Source organism: Harmonia axyridis, chromosome 4, assembly GCF_914767665.1.
Source record: "Harmonia axyridis chromosome 4, icHarAxyr1.1, whole genome shotgun sequence".
In the NCBI taxonomy this organism is placed as follows: Eukaryota; Metazoa; Arthropoda; class Insecta; order Coleoptera; family Coccinellidae; genus Harmonia; species Harmonia axyridis.
In genome coordinates, this window is record NC_059504.1 from 5,448,845 (window position 1) to 5,459,264 (window position 10,420).

The window sequence follows — 10,420 nt, forward strand, 5'->3', positions numbered from 1 at the left end:
ATTGCGAGGTTTTGTAACTGAATAAGAGCAGCTCTGGAAAATTGTCTTTCAAAAGGAGCTGAAGATGCTGGCGTTGATAAAAAAAACTTAGCCAAATTGGCCAAGTTTGGATAGATATTTTTGAAACTACCAAACTCTACCAATAGATTTCATAGAAATGTGAGAAAACTATTAATAAAGTCACACTGGTGAATGCTTCAGTCTCTCGGCGCTCGAGGAATTCCCTTATTTAGTCTCAGCGCGCACGAGATTGCAGAAATATATGCCGTGCGACGCGTTCATATCAAGCACAATAATATCAAGTAGCTTGATATCAAGTTGAGTCAAGCTCAAGTATGTAATTTTTCACGGGCTTGATTTTCAAATCAAGTAGTTTGTTAAAATGTCAAGCTACTTGACTTGATGAATCCCTAGTAATAATACTAGAGTTATAAGTAAAAAATTATTTTTTTTTTAACTTTAACACTCTGTATCTCGAATATGAAGCTTGATACGATATATGTTTATATGAACTTTTTTTCACGAAAAAGTTGTTTTATCCGACGCTAAAGTTGTTGAACCAAAATCTTGACCACCCTTTATTTTTTATCGAGAATAACATAAACGACCACACATATCCTCATTGTCTTCCATGGTAAGGTGTTTCACTCCAAATTCTACTGACCGAGATATCTCACATGTTCCGTATACAACTCAGGACCCAATAAAGGTGGATCGAAAGTAGCTTCAATCGCGAAACAGTACAAAAATAAATTTGCAATTCTATTAAGTTGGTTGCGTGAACCGAATGTCGAGAGTGTTGAAAATGCAACGCTCAAAACTTCTCGGGGGATTTGAGGGCAAGATAAACACTAGAAAATCTGGGGACTTCAGGAGTTCTTACAACGGTAAAATTCAAATTTTATTCAGAATAATGTTCTCTCACGTCTCCAGATCGGTGAGTGGGATATCGTTTAAGGTTCTTACGGTTTGACTCCTCTATGAAGAGTGAATTTTGAATTTTATTTCCGCCAGAAGTTTTTTGGAGGCAATCAGACAGAAAACGGAAGGAATAGTATAAGAAGAGGTGAGTTACAAGTATAAGAAACGTTATGAATGTTTTTTAGAGCCCGTTCCTGAACCGATTGCTCCTTCTTTTCATCACAATATCTGTAATTTTTCAATTTCGATAATCAAATAATATTTGATATGTTTTACAGGGTGACTCTTTGACTTGTACTTATATTTTAACAGTAAATTTCTGAGGTGACAAAAATACTCTTTGCTTTCATAAATTTTATTCTATTCGACTCGAATGGCTACGTCAACAAACAAAACTGCCGCATTTGGAGTGAAGCTAATCCTCAAGTGAATGTCGAAACACCGTTACATCCAGAAAAACTGACTGTTTGGTGCGCTTTATGGGCTGCTGGAATCATTGGTCCGTACTTCTTCAAAAACGATGATGGCCAGAACGTTACAGTCAATGGTGATCGGTATAGAGCCATGATTACTAACTTTTTCATTCCTGAATTGAACAACCATGATGTCCAGGAGCTGTGGTTCCAAAAAGACGGCGCAACATGTCACACAGCTCGTGTCACAATCGATTTATTGAAAGACACGTTTGGTGAACGCCTAATTTCACGTTTTGGACCTGTGAATTGGCCTCCAAGATCTTGTGATTTAACACCGCTAGACTACTTTCTGTGGGGCTATGTAAAGTCATTGGTCTATGCGGATAAGCCACAAACCCTTGACCATTTGGAAGACAACATTCGCCGTGTTATTGCCGATATACGGCCACAAATGTTGGAAAAAGTCATCGAAAATTGGACGTCCAGATTGGACTACATCCGAGCCAGCCGTGGCGGTCATATGCCAGAAATCATATTTAAAATGTAATGCCACAAGATTATCTTGCGGATAAATAAAGTTCATGTCAATCGAATAATCCATCGTTGTTTTATTGCAATTTAAAGTTCTATAGCTCTAAAAAAAACACCCTTTGGTACACACACATTTCTGTGGCCACCAAGGGTGCAACCAGCGCATGAAAAAGTGCTCGAATGTCCCTAATTTCACGTAGGTAAGTGCTTTTCTATTAATTCATCAACAATCTAAAAATCAATTCTCTTTCGCTCCAAAAGCAAATTGTTAGTATGTTTGTTGCGATATCTGATCTGAAAATTCCGACTCACTTTACCATCAGCGGCTATGATAAGAGTTTCATTTCCATTGGTAGGTAGTAATTGTACATTGAAAACCAATTAAAGTGATTAATTTGGTTTCAAACTGGGTAGCTCTGCAATTTGCTCTCATTTGTAAGTTTTTATGCCTTTGAGAGAAAATACAACTAAAGTTGAATGTTTGATTCGATGTAAATCATTTTAGCCATTGTTCCTTACCTTGTCCTAATTTTTCAATTGATTTTTCATTAATTCTATTATCTATTGAAGGCTTCGTCTCCAAATACTTTTTAAATGTGTACTATTTGAGGTGAAGAGAAAAAAAATCAAGATAAAAACATTCAACATATCATTTCTGCCAATGGTAATAAATAAAATCATTATCATGTGTTGGCAAGTTGAGTACTCAGACTTCAAGATCTCATATTCCTACCTTATTATAGGCTAAAACTGCTTTTTCCAAATTCCCAGCTTTCACATGACTATTTGCTTCTTCGTACCATAACTTTGATTCCTTTTTTTGATTGATGGCCTTCGCCATTGAATCGGTTCTTTGGCGCTTCCTCTGTTCACCCATGATGAATAAGTATACTGAAAAATAAAGAATATTTTTGAGATAACGGGAAAATTTATTGTATATTTTTAATTTTATCATATATCTACCTAACTACATTTTTCAATTACATATTTAATTCAGGATCATAATGATTCATAGATGATTCTTTTGTTTATTGCAATACGAGAAAAATCAGTACAAATATCTCATTTTGGTTCTTAATTTTCAATAATAAACTTCTGGAATCAGAGAATTTTCAGGAATCATAGAAATTTCAAGAGAAATATCACAAAGAAAAGTGCAAGTTGGACAATGAATAGTCATTGGAAACAAGCGCCAACTATCATTCAATATTTAGTTGTTTGAAAACAGAAGTCAAGGTTGCTATCTCGCTCCAAATATCAAGTGAAAGTTTTCTATTGTGGTTCCCATTTCAGACTCTAATACATATGAAATTTTAATCTTCTTATCACCTTCGATAGCTCAGTTGGTAGAGCGGTGGACTGTAGAAGTTGTGAACTGAAGATATCCATAGGTCGCTGGTTCAAATCCGGCTCGAAGGAAACTTTTTTTTACACATCATTCAAGTTGAAATACAAACAAGAATACCACCATCTCGCTGTTAATATCAAGTGAAAGTTTCCAATTTCGGTATATTTCTCTCAGAACACTATGCCAAAAAAATATTGATCAAGTAACAACCTTCGATAGCTCAGTTGGTAGAGCGGTGGACTGTAGAGGTTTAAATTGTAGATATCCATAGGTCGCTGGTTCAAATCCGGCTCGAAGGAGATTTTTTTGAGTTCGAAATAATTTAAAAATTAAAATCGTCCATGCTTTTTGCCTGGATTAGTTCACTGCAGCAAAAAATTGTTACACCAATTATCATGAATTTTTTTGAGATACTTATTTACTTTTGTTCAGTTAATGCCATTTACCTCTCTATGATTTCCTCCTCCATTTATTGTTTATTCATACAAATGCATTAATTTTGAGAGAATAGTTTGATACCTTCATCGAAAACAAACTTAAATAAGAACAGCAAAGAATGTGTTTGTTGTAACAGTTGTGACAGCTTAGGAGTGGTTCAAAAAAGCTTGAATTTCAATTTGGAAGATCAAATATATTGCAACAAAGATGAAAATGAGAGATTCTGAGAATAAAAGGTGCTATACACATAGGCCCACAAACGCTTTGTTTTCGAGATACAGGGTGTCTCTTGTAGTCTCACCTTTTTTGTGATGAATCTTCGCTTCAGATTTGGTTAATAACTTATGATTAATTCATTCATCACTGCGAACTGGATCCTTTGGAACTGAATAATTTGGATAATTCTGAGGAATTGTTTGAAAATAAAAACTACAAAAATCAAAAAGTGTAGTAATGGAGCAAAGTTTCTTTTTATATTTTTCTAAACTACCAGTGCTCACCAAAAAAAAAAAGGTTCTAGAGGAAAGAAACGGGCACAGTTTCAAAAAAAATATCACCACTGACCACGTAGATTTGCATTCGAAAGTATCATATTAGGCCAATTGAAAAGTCCCCGGTCGGATGCACAGATGGCGGTGCTAGTATCAAACCCATATAATTTTTAGTTAGTATCAACCTTCAAACGATACGTGTCAAAATTTGACAGCAGTCGGACCATTAGTTTGTAAGATATTGCGTTGTGAGTGAAGCTACTTTTGTTATTTGAAAAAAGATGGAAAAAAAAGAATTTCGTGTGCTGATAAAATATTGCTTTTTGAAGGGAAAAATACAGTTGAAGCAAAATCTTGGCTTGATGAAGAGTTTCGGGGGTCTACACCAGGAAAATCAACCATCATTTATTGGTGTGCCGAGTTTAAACAGTTGAATGTAAGTAACGCGTATAAATCAAAATGCTTTTTTACAATGATGCCGATATGGATTTGGGTTTTTAATATCTTTGTCAATTAAATTATGAAAAATGTTGTCTAATGCAGTCAGTCAAGTCAACTAATGAACAACTGACGTGGAACATACATGTTTAGTCAATATTACAAAACCGAAATATTCTTTATTTCAATGAAGGCACAAAATTAGCTGTCTAGTCGAGAAACAGAGTTAATAATAACCATTTCAGCAAAATGTCACTCTTTTTCAGAAGATTATCATTTTATTTCAGTTGTCAGACATTTAGCTACGTATGTATGGTTTCATAAAAGGTACCCATCAAAAAAATTCGGTAAAATTTGAATCAGAACAGCCACGGAAAATAATACAGATGGCATTACGTGACTGTTGAAGTCGCATTATTTGCATTCCTGTAATCCATTTTCCATTTCCCTTTTTTCTCTTGCATGACTTTGATGTAGCGTCCAAATAGCTGTACATCACGGAGGCAGAATCTGCAATTCGTTTTTAAATTCGCCACTTATTCAAAATGCTACTAGCAAATATATCAACATCAAAATGAAGCTCTGATAAAAATGAAAAATCGCCAATGGTGCAATACAGCAATAAAAATTATTGCTTGACAAGTTGAAATTTATATATAGGAAGGAAAATTATAGATGTTGAATTGAGATCTTTATTTTATAGAATGAATCTTTCTGATTACGAAGGACCGTTCAATGTTCATTGTCAAAAAGCATTCCATGAATTAATGTTTTCCTGAGAAATATATACAGGGTGGTATTCGAAGACCGTTGGTTACAATATTTCAAACAAATACCTACTCAAGGAAAAAACCTTGAAATTAAGCTTTGTTGGGAGAGATGAATTCTTGGAAAAATCTCCAGATTCGTTCGATTTCCGGTTTTACCGGAAATGACACCAATTTTCGTTTTTTAAATGGTACAACCAGTTTTTATTCATAACCAGATTACTCAATGAATTGTATATTGCTTTAATGTATCAGTTCCATATTTTTCCTGGACAATTTGTTGGAAATCTGAAGAATATTTCTGAATTTTCTTAAATAGGATTTCATTCCTAATTTGAGATTCTTCCAATTTTCTAGCTTCTATCAGAAGACATACCAATGCTTCTCCTCCGTTAACTAAAAATTCAATTGATAATACAGGGTGTTTCGATTTGAATGTCAAAGTACATGAGAGTTCATGCAATGAACTTTTCGATGAAAATAACCCAAAATACTGACCGGAAAAAAAGCTTATCTGAAAAAGTACCTATGAGTTGAAAAATATGCCCTGATGAGTACCAATCTTAAACAGTTCAAAATAAAATAAAACCTTTTTTCTAAAGATAATGCATCAGAATTTGAATTGATGGACTTCGAGAATTCTGCAAATTTCATTGAATGTTATTAGTTCAACTTCCAACTGAATATTCAATTCTGGATGAAACATGAGTCGCCATCTACCGAGAGTCTAACAATTTAGAATGCTTTACCTTTGTTCTGATGATTTTCATTGGTTGAAATTGTTTTTTTCATAATAAACCACAATGGTCTTTCAAATTTAATTCATTTATGTGTTTTGACACACAGAATTCATGAGTCAAATTAATTTGCAAACTGAAGTACCAACCTTAAAAAGTCTAAAACAATATGTGTAAGAAGTATGTGAAAAGAGTATTTTGTCATTTGTTCTAACACAATTGCACAATTTTTAAACATTGTTTATGCGTGTATCTTTCCGTTATTAAATATCAACAAATAATACACAGTCTAGTCATCATAACAATTCAAATTAATTCATTTCTATTCGATTCCCTATGTTGTTCTCTGACGAATATAGTATCAAAAGTTTCATATTGGAAAAATGAATGTACCTACTTAATTTATCATCCAACTCAACTACATTCGATTTATTTATGTACTGACCATAAAGCAGTGTTAATTTATGAGCAAACTGATATGGTGGAAGAACTCGTACAGTCCCAGACCAATTATAATACAAATGGCGTAATTTGAATGCAAGCCTTTGCGAACCAACTGATTTGGAACCACACGTGTCATGTGATACAATCTATTTATCTAGTAGTTGAACTGGCAGAATACTAGGCTCACATCTTGAAGTAACAAGTACATAAATGTCACAATAATTGGCACCTTCAGCATTTGATAAATACACTGTGTCCATAAAGTGTGGAACAAATTCGTTTTTAGCTAAACAGACCATTTTAAGAAATAATCCTGAAACACGTCGCTTTTTGATTTTAATTTACCGTATATTAAAATAATAATCTGATATACAGGGTGAATTACTTTCGGGTAATGACGTCACCGTCATTTTTTTTAATGGAACACCCCCATTTTGTCTCAATTTTTGGATTACTCTAGTAGAGCTGATTCCAAAAATGTATCACATGTTGATTCCAATTGGTACAGGGTGGACAAAAATACGATAGTTTTGTCTGTGTTCATAAAGTAACGCGTAACATTTTTTATTAGTTAAATTAACAATATTACCAAAAATACTTATTGTCTAGCGGCAATTGGTTTGAATGTAACACCCTGTAGTTTGTTACATTTTTAGATTAATAAAAATGAGCTGTTTCCAAACATGTTTGGTACTTGTGGTCTAGCAGACAGAATATGAAAGAAATTATCTCTTATCAATTTAAAAAAAAACATAGTCGTTCAGTTTTTTTGTGAAATGTCATTATTTGTTTATTGCTGTTAGACAATAGATAAGTATTTTTGATAATGTTGTTAATTTAACTAATAAGGAATGTTACGCGTTACTTTATGAGCACACACAAAACAATTGTATTTTTGTCCACCCTGTACCAATTGGAATCAACATGTGACACATTTTTGGAATCAGCTCAGCTAGAGTAATCGGAAAATTGAGACAAAATGGGGGTGTTACATTAAATAAAAATGACGGTGACGTCATTACTCGAAAGTATTTCACCCAGTGTATTAGATTATTATTTTAAAATACGGCAAATTAAAATAAAAAATCGACGTGTTTCAGGATTATTTCTTGAAATGGCCTGTTCAGCTAAAAATGAATTTGTTCCATACTTTACGGACACAGTGTATGAACAATCACAAACAGAAATTTTCTACCACGTTATTGTATGATTGATAATTATCAATAATACAATAACAATAAAATCAATTATAATTGATTTTTTAGCAAATAAATGTGTGCCAACTCCGGGAAAAAGTAGAGCATACACACCATAAAATAGTATTAATAGTAAACCATTTTTCCAATTCGAGTTGTTCATCTATCTCTATAAATTTCCTGGCCGATCACAATGATGATATTAATAATGCAACTGCAAAGAAGTTTTCCCCAGTGACTGGAAATTAATCAAGTCTATAACGTCTTTATAGGCATTTCAGGACAAATAGATCAAGTAAGATTAATTATCATGCTTTCATCCTGGTCTACCTTTGAATATAAATGTGAAATCGAATTGTAAAGGTAAAGAATGAAAAACTGTCACAGCTTGTATTGAGATATTTTTATGGGTTTGTGATTACGCTACAACGGAATTTCTTGCGTGATTTCTACTCGTTCAAAAAATTAATCAATATTGGAATAGGGGTTTTTGTTTGTTTTCTGGGAAATATTAACCTTACTCGACTTCATAACATGGACATACGAATGGAATTAAACATTTCAGAATATGATACATCAAGTAATACAGGATGTTTTAGGTTTGGATTTTATGTGAAATACTTTGGAACAGAATTAGAATTGTATTTTTATTCAATATAAGACAATTATGGCCTGGGTTGAAACTTGAAACAATTGAAAATATAATAATGTAAGGGTGTTTTTTTTAGAGCTATAGAACTTTAAAGTGCAATAAAACAAAGATGGATTATTCAATTGACATGAATTTTATTTATCCGCGAGATAATCTTGTGGCATTACATTTTAAATATGATTTCTGGCATACGGCCGCCACGGCTGGCTCGGATGTAGTCCAATCTGGACTTCCAATTTTCGATAACTTTTTCCAACATTTGTGGCCGTATATGGGCAATAACACGGCAAATGTTGTCTTCCAAATGGTCAAGGGTTTGTGGCTTATCCACATAGACCAATGACTTTACATAGCCCCACAGAAAGTAGTCTAGCGGTGTTAAATCACAAGATCTTGGAGGCCAATTCACAGGTCCAAAACGTGAAATTAGGCGGTCACCAAACGTGTCTTTCAATAAACCGATTGTGGCACGAACTGTGTGACATGTTGCGCCGTCTTGTTGGAACCACAGCTCCTGGACATCATGGTTGTTCAATTCAGGAATGAAAAAGTTAGTAATCATGGCTCTATACCGATCACCATTGACTGTTACGTTCTGGCCATCATCGTTTTTGAAGAAGTACGGACCAATGATTCCACCAGCCCATAAAGCGCAACAAACGGTCAGTTTTTCTGGATGTAACGGTGTTTCGACATCACTTGAGGATTAGTTTCACTCCAAATGCCGTAGTTTTGTTGGTTGACGTAGCCACTCAACCAGAAGTGCGCTTCATCGCTAAACAAAATAAAATGGACGTAGTGCGCGATAAGTATTCCGCACAGAACCATTATTTCCGAAATAAAATTGCACTATTTGCAAGCGTTGTTCAGGCGTGAGTCTATTCATGATGAATTGCCAAACCAAACTGAGAATAAATCACTTGACAGCTGTTAGATCGGTCGCCATCTTGAACAGTAATGCCAACTTAAAGTTATATACCTCGAAAACAAACACCCTTTACTAAAAATCTTTTCGAGTATAGTAAATGGACATTTTATGATCAGCCTCATCCAGAAATCAGATACACATACACAATCCTTCATTTCATGCTCCATATCGGAGATCCTTATTTTCCTCGACACAATGACATATCCCTTAGATACCGGTAATGCATGAATGGTTGAAAGAATAAGCGAATTGACAGGAATAGGAGAGAACCGTAATCCTGAGTGCCGTGTTCGAAATGAAACGTAGGCTATATTTTTCCCATTTCGATGAACACCACGTCGATTTCTTTCGAATCTTAAAATCTGCTGTCTGGGCTGAAAATCTGTCAACTGAAAGTTCTTAGAGAGGGAGATTATGTATCGTTTTGTGGATGCAGGATTATTGAAGTATCGCTCGGAATATCAATAGAATCTTCCTCGTGAAATCCTTTCGAACAATATGTTCGTCCTTTTTAACTATACCAGGTCGAGGCGTGAACAAAATGGAAGAATATTTTATCATTCGATTTATGAATATTTTTTTTGACTGAAACAGAATAAAACACGTGAAACAACGTTTTTATTCAACGTCCTGTTTATAAAGTGTATTTAATCAATCAATCTAGCAATTGCATGACATGCCTACTAGTGAAATTTTGGTATCAACAAACTAACGGGTGTTTTTTTTCGAGGTATATAACTTTAAGTTCGCATGACTGTTCAAGATGGCGATAAAGGCACTATGATAAGATTAAAACTGAATCTTCCTGAACCCAATGTATAGACCACCATCGGAAAATGTCATGAAATTTATTAGTCAGTTTGATAACTGCATGGAACTCCAAACTTAACTTCTATATGCTAATTGGCGATATAAATATCAATACCAAGAAATCAGACATCGTAATAAACTCGTACCTCAATGTCCTTGGCTCCAATGGTTTTAAATAATAAATCACATCGGACGGGGTGAACTCTGAAATGGCAAACTGCATAGACATGCATTTATCAAGAAAAATAACTGCATAAAGATGAATATAACTCCTATTGTTCTCAAGAGCGCAGCTATAAGTCA

The 10,420-nt window shown here is 34.2% G+C and overlaps 2 non-coding genes across 2 annotated transcripts; both read left to right on the forward strand.

Annotated features, from left to right (window-relative positions):
- The first annotated feature begins 3,196 nt into the window (after positions 1-3,196).
- Trnay-gua lies at positions 3,197-3,287 on the forward strand. The gene is given in 2 exon segments: positions 3,197-3,233; positions 3,252-3,287. It is a non-coding gene; the product is annotated as a tRNA-Tyr (tRNA).
- A 138-nt stretch (positions 3,288-3,425) lies between these two features.
- Positions 3,426-3,515, forward strand: Trnay-gua. Its single transcript is given in 2 exon segments — positions 3,426-3,462; positions 3,480-3,515. It is a non-coding gene; the product is annotated as a tRNA-Tyr (tRNA).
- Positions 3,516-10,420: the final 6,905 nt, after the last annotated feature.